General features: G+C 43.4%; 1 protein-coding gene across 14 annotated transcripts in view; it reads right to left on the bottom strand.

Moving 5' to 3' along the window:
• PRDM2 (PR/SET domain 2) overlaps positions 1-6726 on the bottom strand; it is a 137667-nt gene extending 130941 nt beyond the window's left edge. For all 14 annotated transcript variants that reach the window (XR_014054339.1, XR_014054337.1, XM_081492169.1 and 11 more), the window contains exon 1: positions 6613-6726. The gene's annotated coding sequence lies outside the window, so the exon portion shown is untranslated. The remainder of the gene's footprint in view (positions 1-6612) is intronic.
• Between the last annotated feature and the right edge of the window lie 8063 nt (positions 6727-14789).

Genomic DNA, 14789 nt, shown 5'->3' with positions numbered 1-14789 from the left:
GGAGGAGTCAGTATCCACCCAGCCCCCTCCTGACACAAGTCCTAAGGGTCTTTAGAGAAAGATGGAAACAGGGATTTTCTTAAAAGCAGAGCCAGTGAACACGTGCGAGCAGGAGGAGCCCAGGGAAACAGCCTGCTTTCAGGGCTGCCCATCAGGAAGGCAGCTTTGCCCTGGGATGGGTAACACGCCCCAGAAAAGTTTCTGAGAACTGCCCCAAACCAAGTGAGGCCTAACAGTATAGGAAGGTTAAACTGACAGGTTAAGAGTGAGGAGGCAGGAGAGGAAAGGGCAGCCAGAAAGACTGGGGCCAGGCAAGCCGGCTAAGAATCTGTATGATAAGCAATAAACCTTTGAAACCCTGATGATAGCGGAAAAGAAACGAAAAATGTGACTAATGCTGCAGAGGAAGAATGAACAGAATGCGTTTTCTAACCTAATAGGAGGTAAAAAGAGATGGTGAAGATGAGTTCAACAAAATCTGGAATGTGACCAACAAGAAGAATGTGAGTGTATTTTAAAGACAGATAAGCCAGGAGTATGGGTAGTATTTAAGTGGAAGGTGATGAGTTCCATTTTAGAGACTCTGAGAAGAGGGGCCAGACATCCATGGAAAGCCACATCCATCAAACGGGGGAAAAAGTCCCAGCACAGACTGTCTTCAAGGAGGGGGACTGAGATTTAGAAGTCTTCAGCCACAAGGGGGTGCCTAGGGACAGAGGAAAGTGTGTTAGTCGCTGAGTCGTGTCTGACTCTTTGCAACCCCATGGACTGTTGCCCACCAGGCTCCTCTGTCCACAGAAATCTCCAGGCAGGAATACTGGAGTGGGCAGCCATTCCCTTCTCCAGGGGATCTTCCTGACCCAGGGATTGAACCCAGGTCTCCTGCATTGCAGGCATTCTTTACCTTCTGAGCCAACAGGGGAAGACCCAGGGACAGAGGAAATCCCAAGGGAAAAAATACCCAGCCAGAGTGTGGAAGAGGAAGGACTGGGCTTTGTGAAAGGCACGGAAGAAAGTAGGAAAAAAGTTCCCCCTTTCACCATGTTCAGTAGAGGGAGGATGGGATAACCAAAAAGCTTTAGGACTCAGAAATAACTTGGAAGGATTTCTCTTCCAAGAAATCCTCGTGCCACATTAGCCTTCAATGGGCTTCCCTGGTGGCTCAGTGGTAAGGAATCCGCCTGCCAACGCAGGAGGTGAGGGTTGAATCCCTGGGTGGGGACTACTCCCTGGACAAGAAAATGGCAACCCGCTCCAGGGTTCTTGCCTGGGATATCCCATGGACAGAAGGGCCTGGCGGGCTACAGTCCACAGGTTGCAAAAGAGTCGGACATGACTTAGCGACTAAAAAACAACAACATCCCTCGATATCTATTAAGAAAAAAAATCTAAGCAAAATGCTAGTATTGTTTTTGAAAAACCTAAAGAATCTCAAATTGCTTGCTCACATATTCATCTGTTCATCTTAAAAGATCCCAATAAAAGATAAAGGTAATCACTGTACTCACTTTTCAAATACAAAGAGGAGAGAGAGGGTAACTGCCCTACCCCTCCCACTGCCAGAAATAATGCCATCCCTGCACGCACGTACCTGGGATATAGTTCATTCTGTATATCGAGGCAGCACTCTATTATCAGAGAATCGCACTGACAAAATAGTCATCTCCTAAAACAAGGGAACTGAGCTGCTCAACAACCTCTACCAAGAGGTAACAGAGCTTCACACATCTATCCTAAGAGTCCTTCCTTTTTAAAATTCCTTCTTTTAGGTATACTTTAATATTAGGCCTTTCAGGATGATGGCAAAGTCCCTAAAATAAGTCTCATGGAATGGGAAACATTTAGGATCTAGTTTTCATACTGATCCTCCAATGCATGTTTAATTTACGTGGTCTTAAAAAGATCTTATGAAATGTGCAGCATTCATACTTGTATATAATAAGGGCTGATGAATCTCACAACTCTTTTCAAATATTGATGGCATCATTTAAATTACTTGAAAATGCCACAGAATTTTCCCACCAGAATTTAACATAGTCTTAGTGGAACTACATATAAGCACATGTAAAATCTGTAGGTTTTACCAATTTCCAGACAGGCTGCCCATTGTAATCAAACTAACAGTTGCACTTTGCTATCCATATTTCAGGCAAGCTATGCCAAGAAGTAATTTAGCTCTTTCAAAGCAAAGCCTATCATATGATTTATTGCAAGAGGTACAAAATATTCTTTTCACTGAAATGGCTGGCAAATACATAAGTATGCAGTTGCATGTTCCAAAGGACTACTAAATGAAAACAGAGTAGATGACATGAACCAAGAATCCAAGAAAAAATATTATACAGTACTGAGAAAAATATTATAAGCATATTTCACTCCAAATGAACCAGATTTATTACATACAATAACTCTAATTCATGCTTCAGGGAAATGGAGGTGGGGAAAGAAAGGCATTCTCTTTAAGAAAAAATAGTTAAATGACACAAGCATTCATTCCAGTGAATGAATGTGATTCTGTACATTCAGATATTCTGTCATTCAGAAGACAACTCCATTACCAAATGTGGTCCAAGAGCGCCTCTCTTTTTTTCTGTTCTATCAGTGAGTTCTAACATTATTATTATTACTATTATTATAACTTATTAAAGATTACTTATGCCATGATAAAAATTCAATCTATACTATCTATTCTTTTAAAGAATTCAAATAAAGACTTGACAACTTGTATTTCCCCCCCAGGGGAAGGTGCAGGTTTGTCACAAATATCAATAACCTATCTTTAAATTATAAAGTTATAAAGTTAGCTAAACACTGCAAAAGTAAACTTTATTTCTTCAGGACAAATTTTTCACTTTCAGTTCATAACCCTGAATTGCTTTTTTTTTTCTTTCTTTAAAAAAAAAAAAAGGAAATTTTAGAAAAATTAGTTAGGCTTCTTCCAGCGATTTTCAAGGGGCTGCTCCACTAAGTTCCATTTTCTAGAAGAAAAGACCACTGTTTTTGTGCTATTCAGTATAATAGACCACAAGCTTAAATTATTCACCATGTTTCAATTCTATGAAAATTTAAAGTTCATAATAATTTAATCTACATACTGGGAATGCTGATCCTATGTCAGGAAAACTTCTCCGTAGTTTCCATGTTACCTCAAATTCCTTTATCTCTTGCCATGAAAGGGGCACCAAAGTAAAACTGCTGAAAGTGACCATTCAACAAAGTCATAAAGTCAGGAGTGCCCTAGTGGTACAATGGTTAAGACTCTGCATTGCCAAAGTAGAAGGCATGGGTTCAATCCCTCATGGGGGAACAAAGAGCCTACATGACATGCAGCATGGCCAAAAGATTAAAAAAAAAAAACAAAAATTAAATGGACAAAGTCATAAAACCAAACTCAGGAAAAGAACTTCCACCTGTAGCAAGCCTGTTCCCTGGCTTCAAGGAGAACTTCACATAAACCATGTGGCATATATTCTTACAGTTCTTTGACTAAAGAGATTCCATAAACCGCTTCTATGATTCAACCATCCAGTGAGATGGGCTTTCCTTTAAAGCAGTGGCTGAAAACTGGGGTGATTTTGCCCTAAAGGGACATCTTGCATTGTCTGGAGGGTTTATGGATTGTCACAACTTGGGGGGGGTGTGCCACTGGCATCTGGTGGGCAAAGGTCAGGGATGCTGCCAAATATCCTACAAGGTACAGGACAGCTCCCACGACAAAGAATGATCCAGCCCCACAACCATGTTGAGGTTAAGAAACCTTGTTTCAATGGGATCTAAGTACTACTTTCAGTCACCCTATGAAGATGATTTTATAGGCTATAAGTATAAGCATCTAATTTCAAAAGGAGAGGGCCAGAACAGTATCCCAGACCTCTAAGCAAATGCTCGGAGGAGCAAAGGCATAGCTGATGAGCTCCAGGCTAACTGTACAGCCCTAGACAGACGTCAGCAGGATCAGCAGTCACCACTGTTGGGTAATGTCCCCATCACCTGGAAACTCCCTGGATCTACATGTTGCCACACAAGCTAGACAATTTCCCCCCACTGTCCACCTACTCCCTCTTTGCTCCCCACTATGGAGTTTTCTAACGCAGCCCACGGGCTTTTTTTTCTTCTGCACGAGGATTAAAAATAGTATGAAAAGCAAGTCAGAAGACATGAAAATAGTAAATAACCTAAGGTGCTTTCCATCCCGGAAAGTCTGTGATTTAACAGACTTAAAAGGTTTGTAAATCAGATCTGGAACTTGAAAAGAGATGGGCAGCTTAAAGAAACAGTCCCATGAATAAACAAACATCTAAGGTAAAATAATCATCAAAAGAATATTCGTGCAGATATATGTATGTAACTGCACAGACCCAGCTGAGGGAGAATAAAACGGAGCTGAAATGGAGCGCTATTTCTTCAACTGCACTGGCAGGGAAAATGAGTTTTTAGAGGCTAGAAAACAGAATTTACATATTTCACGTATCTTAAAAGATGACAGGGCTTGAAAATCCACAATGGAAAAAACTTTTAAACAAATCTTAACGAAAAGAAAATCTCAAGCTGTTGAAACCTTACTGATCAATATGGAATTGATAAATAAATTATGGCCCACCCTATACAAAATGGCCATTAAAAATCACATTAAAGATTTAGTGGCATGGATATATGCTCACAATATCATAAAGGAAGAGAGATTACAAACAATATATAGCATATGATATCTATCCTGTACAAAGTGCAAACATATAGAAGTGAATAAATATAAACAAGGAAAGAAAATACACACACGCACACCAAAAGACAGTAAGGAGGAGGTCTGCCAAAATGCTTACAATGGTTATCTGAGCAGGAAGGGAATGGTCTATTTCTATTCCTTCTTTGTGTTTTTCTCCATTTTCAAACTGTCCTAGAGTGAGAATCTTTTGTTCCGTTTTGTACTTACAAAACTAACACGTTATTACAGATTTACGCCCAATTGTTTCAGGAACTGTCCACAAAATGAGAAAAGACAAATGTGAACCTGACAACTTTTCAATGAAAAAAACCATCTTCAGAATCAACAAAAACAAACCTCTACTGAGTGCTCTGATTATGCACCTGGTGATTTTCTAAGCACTTCAAATATATTAACTTATTTAAACCAAACCAAAAAAGATGTGTAAAAAGAGCCCTGGAATACTAGAAGCTGTGAACAAACATCAGTCCCACTAGGAATTTCAATCTCAGTTTCCAATGCTTGAAATGAGGGAGCTGGACTATCTTTAAAGATTCTCTCAAGGCTATACTGAGATTCTATCTGTAAACAATGTGGGCAAACGAATGTTTGTAAGAAAGCTTACAGGAAAATCAAGGGGCAGCTGCATGCCACCTCAAAAACAAGACCCTACTAAAAAGGAACATACGATATGTCTCTCAGTTCCTCCTCCTTAATGTCTGTACAGCACATTTCATAACATGTTTAAAAAAAAATGTTTAAAGGCCTACATTTCCCCAACACACTTGCATGCAACTGATCAAATGGAGATGAAGTCTGGCATCTTAAGAGGACCACTGAAAGGGTCTGTTGTTAAAAGACTGTGACTGCTTTTAACAATAAACCTGTAGTAAACAAAAACTTTAATATTTTAATCGCCTTCTGGGTAGGGCCATTTTAGTGTCTGATCAGAGGGATTAAAGGACTTAACTGGGATTCACCAAAAGGCGTTCTGAAAACCAAAACCCCAACACAACGCTCAATGAAGATGAGGGGCCAGCATGCGTGTCCTCTCTCTGGGGAAATTACAGCTGCGTAGTGGAGGTACTGTGGACTCCCCGGGTCGACGTGGGATTGTTCCCGAAGCTCCTTTCTGGACACAAGGTGGCCAGGGGCTCACGCGTGGGTCGGGAGCCACCACGGTGAGGGGAAAGACGCTGACCTGCTCGGTCTACTTCGTGTTTCACTTGCCACCATCAAAAATAGGTTCGTGGGCATCTCTGCTAACAAAATGCTTAAGAGATAAATGCACTGTCTGTTAAACACAAAAACACCGGTGGGTCTGTGATGGGATTATCGAGGGAGAACGTTTCCAAGCTTAAACTACACTTTGTGGATTTAGGAAACACAAAGACGCGAAACACTGAACAAATTCGGAATGTAAGTGTGAGAGACACGTTCGGCTGGAACACAAAAAAAGAAAAGCAAGACCACTTGAAATTGGAACGGCCCTGGGACCGGTGGGCGCCCTCGCGGGCCCAGGACCGGGATCCCCCCGAGTCGCAGCCGAGCCCGGCGCCGCCGCCCGGCAGCCCACCCGCGTCCTCTCCGCGGGGCGCGCGGCTAACCAACGGCGACAAAGCGGACCCCACAACTTCCCCGCGCCGGGGCCCAAGGCCGGGCCGTGGTGCTCGGCGCGGGAGGGACGGGCCCCGGCCGCCCGCGGGCCGCGCCTCGCTGCTGGGGGCCCCGCGAGCGCGGGACGCTGAGACCTCGAAGGGGGCGCGCCCGCCGGCCCGCCCGGCCTGTGCGCCCGGGTCCCTGGCGTGTCGCTCCCGCCGCCGCCGCCTCGCTCCTCGCGGACAGTGACGGGAATCCCGGCGCGGAGCCCGCCGCCGTCCCAGAAGCCACCCGCTCTCGCTGCTTCTTACCTGGCTGCGCCCGCCGCGCCCCGCGCCTCAGAGCGCCGAGAGCTGCCGCCCGAGCTGCCGCCACCACTCCGCCCGCTCCGGCGCCCGCGGCCGCGCCGCCGCCATCTTGGCTCCGGTCGGAAGTGACGTCGGGCGGCGCCGGCCGCGCGACCTCCGGGACCCGCGCCGCCCGCGCCGTCGCCGAAGGCCGAGACCCCCGACTGCGCAGACCCCGACGCGCCTCCAGCGGAGGACCCCGACCCCGGCCTCACATGCCCCGAGGGCCCCGACCCGGGCCGCCCTGGCTCCGAGGTGTGTTCGCCCGGGAGCCCCGACCTCGCTTCTCGCTGGCACGACGACCGGGACTGCACACGTCCCGACACGCGGCCGTCCTCACGGGGACCCCGAGGACCCCGGCGGCCAGGCCCGGGCTTGCCACCACCAGTCTGCCTGCCCCAAAGGCTTGGGATTCTGCGCAATCGAAAGTTACTACGAGAACCTGGAGGGAAAAGGAAAATGGCTCCATCACTAAGTCCCTGTCAAATGAGGAGACGTAGACCCCTTTCTTCACTCCTCTCTAAAGGACCAGTCTAGCCTACCCCCAAAAGATCCAGCTCCAAGGGGAGGATGCAGATGAGTTGATTTGTTCCTTCGTTCCTGCTGGCCATGTGGCTAGCAGTGTGCTACGTGCTGGGAGTAATGCACAGAACATGACATTGGCCTTGTCCTGTGGAACTTAACTGTTTACAAATGAGGAACTAGACAGCCTGGATGATGATGAATGAATGCTCTCATGGAGATGAGCCTGGTTGAGTCGGAGATGTCTATTATAGACTGCCAAGGAGCGACCTCTAGCAGGAAGTCGTCGGCAAGGAGTCCGAAGTAGGGGAGAAAGCTGCAGGCTGAAGATGAGATCCAATCCTAAAAGAGATCAATCCTGGGTGTTCATTGGAAGGACTGATGTTGAAGCTGAAACTCCAATACTTTGGCCACCTCATGCGAAGAGTTGACTCATTAGAAAAAACCCTGATGCTGGGTAGGATTGGGGGCAGGAGGAGAAGGGGACGACAGAGGATGAGATGGTTGGATGGCATCACCAACTCGATGGACATGGGTTTGGGTGGACTCTGGGAGTTGGTGATGGACAGAGAGGCCTGGTGTGCTGTGATTCATGGGGTCGCAAAGAGTCGGACACGACTGAGCGACTGAACTGAACTGAAGATGAGATAGAAAGTTGGGTTCTATCCCATATGGATGGTATTTAAGGCCATGACGACTTGAAGATAAAGTCCTGAGAATGGAATCAGGAAGAATCTAAATGAAATGGGCGGCATAAGGCGCCTGTGGAAAGGACTCACCCTAAGGAGGAGACACACTAAATTAGATGCAGTTGCTCTCTCTTTGGAAACTTCTGAAGGAGCGTACAAATCTGTTTATGTAACTAGGGTTTAATTTTAAGAAAACATGATGAGTCAACATGCTTTATCATCTTATTGTGAAGAGATGATGGTAACAACTTAATCCGGTATAGTGAACAAATGAAGATAATAACCTCATCAGATAAATAAGTGAGGGAGACTCCACCACCCATATTCCACCCATAATCAAAACACCAGTATCCAAATAAACTTAAAAAAAAAAAAAGCTATGTGTCATCTGGCATTCAAAAGAATGCAAAGGAAAATAAAGGAACATATAACTTAAAAGTGACACAGTGAGCCAAAACGTCATTGTCATTCTTGTCCTCCTTGTCATTCATTTAAATGGGTGTTTTAGTTTCCTATTGCTCTTGCAGCAAATTACTGCAAACTGGGTGGCTTAAAACACCAGAAATACATTCTCTTACAGTTCTAGAGGCCAAAAGTCTAAAATCGGTATCACTGAGCCAAAATCAAGACATCAACAAGACCACTTTCCCTCTAGAAGCCCTAGGGGAGATTCTTGCCTCTTGCAGCTTGTAGCAACTGCCAGCATTCCTAGGCTTGTGGCTACATCAGTCTTCAAGACCAGCATCTTTAACACTGTGCTCCATCCTCCCATCACCTCCTCTGTGTGTAGTTGAATTCCCCTCTGCCCTCCTCTTCTAAGGACACATGTAATTGCATTTGGGACCCACTGAAGTAACCCAATATATTCTCATCTCAAAATCTCTCACTTAATCACGTATGCAAAATCCTCTTTCCATAGTGGACTAGGACATGGACATATCTTTGTTGTTGTTGAGTCAGTAAGCCCACAAAGCTCCTCTGTCCATGGGATTTCCCTGACATTCCCAAGAATACTGGAGTAGGTTCCCATTTCTTTCTCTAAGGGATCTTCTCCACCCAGGGATCCAACCCAAGTCTCCTGCATAGACAGGTGGATTCTTAACACTGAGCCACCTGGGAAGTTCAAACTTGTATTCTGGGGACATTATTTAGCCTGCTACATTGAGTCTATCTTTAGCATTCCTAAATTCCACCTCTTCTTCAGCCATTGTGTATTTTCTATCTGCATATGTTTCTTGAATATTTTATATTTTCAACTTGTGCCACTTCTCAGGAAAAATAATAAATATTTTCTCAATTTAATCCAAAAAATATATGAACTATTGATAATACAATGTGATTTCATGAGTGTTCATTATCTGTCTGATATGCTAAATATCACTCTTTTGCCTCTTTGAAAAGGTTTTAAAAGGCAAAAATATGGCTAGAGGAAGAAGGAAGGATTTTGAGACGTTTCATCACATCTCATGGGCCATTTCTATATCAAGGGATGGAAATGTAAAATGCAGTCTTTGGATCTACAACAGGAATGAAACTCCATTCTACACAGATACATCTAGCACAGGTCCTGGCCGATTTTGTACCTTGGTGTGCAGAACCACTACAGAGGACAATCGTCATCTGTCATCCCAATACCCAGAACTGTGTCTAGCACATAACAAATGCTAGACAGATCCTTTTAATGGGAAAAAAAAAAAAAGTCTTTCCCCTGCTTCTTCTGATGTGGCTGGATTTCAGCAAATATGTGTGGACCAAAGACATTGTGCTTTGGAAAGACAGCATATAGTTACAATAGGAACCACAGAGCTCCTGCTAAGCATCCAGCCAGGAGACCTACAGCAGTGCTCCTAAAAAGATGAAAGACTTTACTGCCAAGATTAAAGAACTTACAGCACATTGCCAATGGGGAAGTCAGTGGACTTCAAATTACCTGGATGATAACAATGGTAACTCTCCACTGGCTTCCATTCTGGGTATTTTACATGGACTCTCTCATTCACCCTCATAGCAACCATACGTGATAAGAACTGTCCTCACTTTACAGATGAGGAAATGGAGGCCAGGAAAGCTTAGTAACAACTAGGTTTGGGGGGTGAGGGGTGATCGGTGTGTTTGTTTTTAAATATATATTTTTGGCTGCATCGGGTCTTAATTGCAACACATGGGATCTTCTTGCAGCCTGTGTAGTTGTGGCACGTGACCTAGTGGCCCCAAGGTATGTGGGATCTTAGTTCCCTGACTAGGGATAGAACCCACATCCCCGGCATTGGAAGGCGGATTCTTAACCACTGGACCACCAGGGAAGTTCTCAGAACCAGGTTTTGAACCTAGACAACTTAACTCCCTACTAAGCTGTCTAACAAATTAACTTACTCCCCTCAACTAAAAAAAAGTTTGAGAACTGCTCTAGGCAACTGTGTCACTACATGCTCACAACTGTTTATTCCCAAGATAGTTGGGGTAGTAATTGGGAAGTACTTTTTTTAATACCTGCACAAAGTGAAAAGTGCAAGTCGCTCAATAGTGTCCAACTCTTTGCGACCCCATGGACTATACAGTCCATGAAATTCTCCAGGCCAGAATACTGGAGTGGGTAGTCTTTCCCTTCTCCAGGGGATCTTCCCAACCCAGGGATTAAACCCAGGTCTCCCACATTACAGGCAGATTCTTTACCAGCTGAGCCACCTGCATAAAGAGACCATTCTAAATACTCTCCCTGGACTATCAGGGAAGAACATGAGGAGAAAAAGGATGAAGTGTCTAAGGGCAGTGACATCAAATGAACTCATATTTTGTTCAAATAACACATCACTTACTTTTTTTTTTTTTTTAGAAATACTGAGCCCCCTTTCCTCATGACTGCAAGTTGTATTGAATGAGATCCAGAGTCTCTTCTCCCAGTTTCTCCACCTCACCCTCCCTGCTCACCATCCCTTTGCCAAGTCACTTACCCAAACAAGGAATGACGTCTGAGTAAGCACACCAGCAACCAGAAGATTTGAAACTTGGATTCTGGGTTCAGATTAAAGATAAATGAATGAAGTTCAAAGATAGAAACTCTAGGGACTAAAGAGACAAGTTATTGCATCATGGACACTTTCGGCTGCATACTTTCAGTGAAAAGACTTCTGCAGCTTCCAAATGTGTAGAGGAATCTTAACAGTGGTGAGATGTAATGGTAAGAAGGGGAAAGGCGGAAACCTTTATTGAGGGTTAGTCTGTGTGTGAACTTGATACTATGTTCTTGTAATCCTCATGACAGCAGCAACAGTGGCTGCTGTTTTTCAGGTGAAGACACCAAAGCACAGGCTATGGGGGGCACAGTGGTGGAGAGGCAGAATTCAAGCACTTGTCCAGGGTCAAAGTCCACAGTTGCTCTACTGGCCAGACCACTTCCCAGGCATCAAGGTGCTCTTAGCAATACACTTTCTAGGCACTAGGAAGAGCACAGAGGTACACCAACCTGCACACCAAGAACTTAGGGTCTAGTGGAGCAGACTGGACTTGCTCACAATAGTGCAGCAGGGCACAGTGTAAGTCTAAAACAGACCAGATTGGGCACATTCAAGGTGGTATGGCCATAGACTAAGATGAGAATAGCATCCTGTTGCTCCTTATGTGTTCCATGAGGGTTTGCTCCCCACTCCTTTTTTTATTTTTCAATATTACTTTAAGGCAACCGACTGAATGGGAGAAAATATATCTGATAAAGGGTTAATATCCAAAATATATAAAGAACCCATACAACTCAATAACAACAACAACAAAAAAACCCAAACCATCTGATTTAAAAAATGGGCAGAGGATCTGAATAGACACTTTTCCAAAGACATACCAATGGACAACAGGCACGTGAAAAGGTGCTCAACATCATTAATCATAAGGAAAATGAAAATCAAAACCACAATGAGACATCACCTCATACCTGTGGTGGCTACTATCAAAAAGACAAGAAATAACAAATGTTGGCAAGGATGTAAAGAAAAAGAAACTCGTGCACTATTGGTGTTAATGTAAATTGGTACAACCGCTATGGAAAACCACATGGAGTTCTCTCAAAAAATTAAAACAGAACTACCATATGATCCAGCAATTCCACTTCTGGATTTTTATCTGAGAAAATGAAAACACTGATTCAAGAAGATATATGTACCCCCATATTCAATGCAGCATTGTTTATAATAGCCAAGATACAAAAGCAACCCAAGTGCCCATAAATAGATGAATGGATAAAGAAATGCAGTACACACACACACACACAGACAAACAAGATGGAATACTACTTGGCCATAAAAAATGAAATCATACCATTTATGACAGCATGGATGGGCCTTAAGGGCATTAAGTGAAGTAAGAGAAAGATAAATATCATACTGTCTCATTTATATGTGGAATCTAAAAAATAAAACAGCAACAACATCAAATAAAACAGAACTAAAAGATTATAGATACAGAGAACAGAGATGGGAGTGAGGGGTGGGCAAAATGGATGAAAGTAGTTCAAAGGTACAAGCTTCCAGTCATCAAATAAGTCATGGGCATGAAACGTACAGCATGGCAACTATAGTTAATAATACTGTATTGCATATTTGAAAGTTGCTAAGAAAAGTCTTGTAAGTTCTCATCACAAGAAAAAAAAATTTCTGTATGTGTGATGACATGTTAACTGGACTTATTGTAGTGGTCATTTTGTAGTATAACTAATATTAAATGCTTTTTATTTTTTATTTTATTTATTTACTTTTTGGCTGCATCTTGCAGCTTCTGAGATCTTAGTTCCCCAACCAGGGATTAATCCTGCCACTCCTGCATTGGAAGCATGGAATCTTAACCACTAGACCCCTAGGGAAGTCCCTCAAGTCACCTTTTTTTTAAAGGAAGGAATGTTGGGGAGGGGCTGCACAAAAGTGAATGAATTATTATTTTGTACAGTTGTGGTTTGTCTAGTAACCTTTTCTGGATTGGAACTGCAGCAAAGAATTATATAGAAAGAAGAGAAAGAAAATCGACTACAACATTCTCACATTTCTAAAAATTCATGACCCCTAAAATAAATGTAATCCATCCTCTAAAAAGATTCAGAGTGCTGTATCTAGATTTTTCATCACATCTCTTATACCACATTTTTAGAACCAAACACGTTAATAAATCTGTTAAAAAGTACTGCATTTCCCACACAGAAGTCCCTAAGTAGCAGCATTCACTCCTATTTCAGAACCACAAGCTCAAACCCAGTGTAGTTTTGTTCTAGAGAATACAAAGGGAAGTTTATTAAAGACTTCATCTTCCTTGAAGGCAGAATTAATTCACTGATACGCCACCATGAGAGCATGAATAAAACATATAGGTTGGCAACAAAGACATAAAGTGAAAATATTTTTCAGCAGGAAATAGCAAGCAGCATGAGAAGGAATAGAAAATAAATCAGGTAGAGAAATATGCAGATACCACTGAGGAGGTAAAGCCTCGACTTGCATTTGTTTCTGCAGATTGGAAACTCTTGTGTGTCCCTTCCCAGGGTGTCCACAGACAGGACACCCCGTCCTACCTACCCAGACAGAGCTCATTCATCATCAACCTGAACCATGTGTCACGCTGATTTCCCACTGCTCACCACCCACATCTACGTCCTGGAAACTCTTTGCTCTCTGTTTTCCTTCACCTTGATTTTCATCTAGAATTCACTCATCACCTCTTCTCTCCTCAGCGTTTTGATGAAATCCCCACTTAGAAGTTACGTTAGATTCCTAGGGCTGCCTCAAAAGAGTATCACAAAACAGGATGGCTTAAGACAATAGAAATGTATTCTCTCATATTTCTGGAGGCTGTTGCTACTGTTGAGTCACTAAATCATGTCCAGCTCTTTGAGACCCCAGGGACTGCAGTGCCAGGCTTCCCAGTCCTTTCTATCGATGCCTTGCCTAGATTCTGGTGGTTTCCTTCTCATTCCCTGGCTGGGAGGATACAACTGTCCAAATCTCTCATCTTCACATGGTCAAGTTCCCTCTGTCTTTCTGTGTCTTCATATGGCCTTCTAGTGAGAATTCTAGTCATTGGGTTTAGACCCACCCCAGTCCAATAACATCACTGACTCAATGGACATGAGTCTGAGCAAACTCTGGGAGATGGTGAAAGACAGAGAAGCCTGGCATGATTCTGACCATGAGGTTGCAGAGAGTCAGACACAGCTTAGTAACTGAACAACAAGAAATCTAATATGACTTCATCTTAACAAATTACATCTGTAAACCCAGTATTTCCAAATAAGATCACATGGATCTGGGTGTAAATGAATTTTGGGGAGGGGTGACACTATTAAACCCAGTATAGGAGTAGAGCCCATATTGAGGGTTTCATCTTTATGTGAATCCCTACACCATCACTGTCAGCAATTAATCAAATGCTAGTGATGGGAGTGCATAAGTATATTTTAAATCCCAAACATATTCTACACCACTTAGAGTGAAAACAAGGTTGCACATGCCTGCATTATCTGCACAGTGGTAGACACTTGTTCCTTCAATAAATACTATAGATTGATAAACCTGTGCACTGTCTTGTAATTTAAACATGAACTGTGAAATAAAAGCACATTAGCCACGTTCAGTTCAGTCACTCAGTCGTGTCTGACTATTTGCAACCCCATGGACTGCAGCACGCCATGCTTCCTTGTCCATCACCAACTCCGGGAGTTTACTCAAACTCACGTCCTTTGAGTTGGTGATGCCATCCAACCATCTCATCCTCTGTCATCCCCTTCTCCTCCTGACTTCGATCTTTACTAGCATCAGGGTCTTTTCCAATGAATCAGTTCTTCACATCAAGAGAAGAACTGATTGGAGTCAGTATTGGAGTTTCGGCTTCAGTATCAGTCCTTCCAATGAATATTCAGGACTGATTTCCTTTAGGATGGACTGGTTGGATCTCCTT

This window comes from Giraffa tippelskirchi, chromosome 5 (assembly GCF_054371585.1).
Source record: "Giraffa tippelskirchi isolate mGirTip1 chromosome 5, T2T-mGirTip1v1.2.pri, whole genome shotgun sequence".
Taxonomy (NCBI): domain Eukaryota; kingdom Metazoa; phylum Chordata; class Mammalia; order Artiodactyla; family Giraffidae; genus Giraffa; species Giraffa tippelskirchi.
This window is presented reverse-complemented; position numbering and strand designations above follow the sequence as displayed.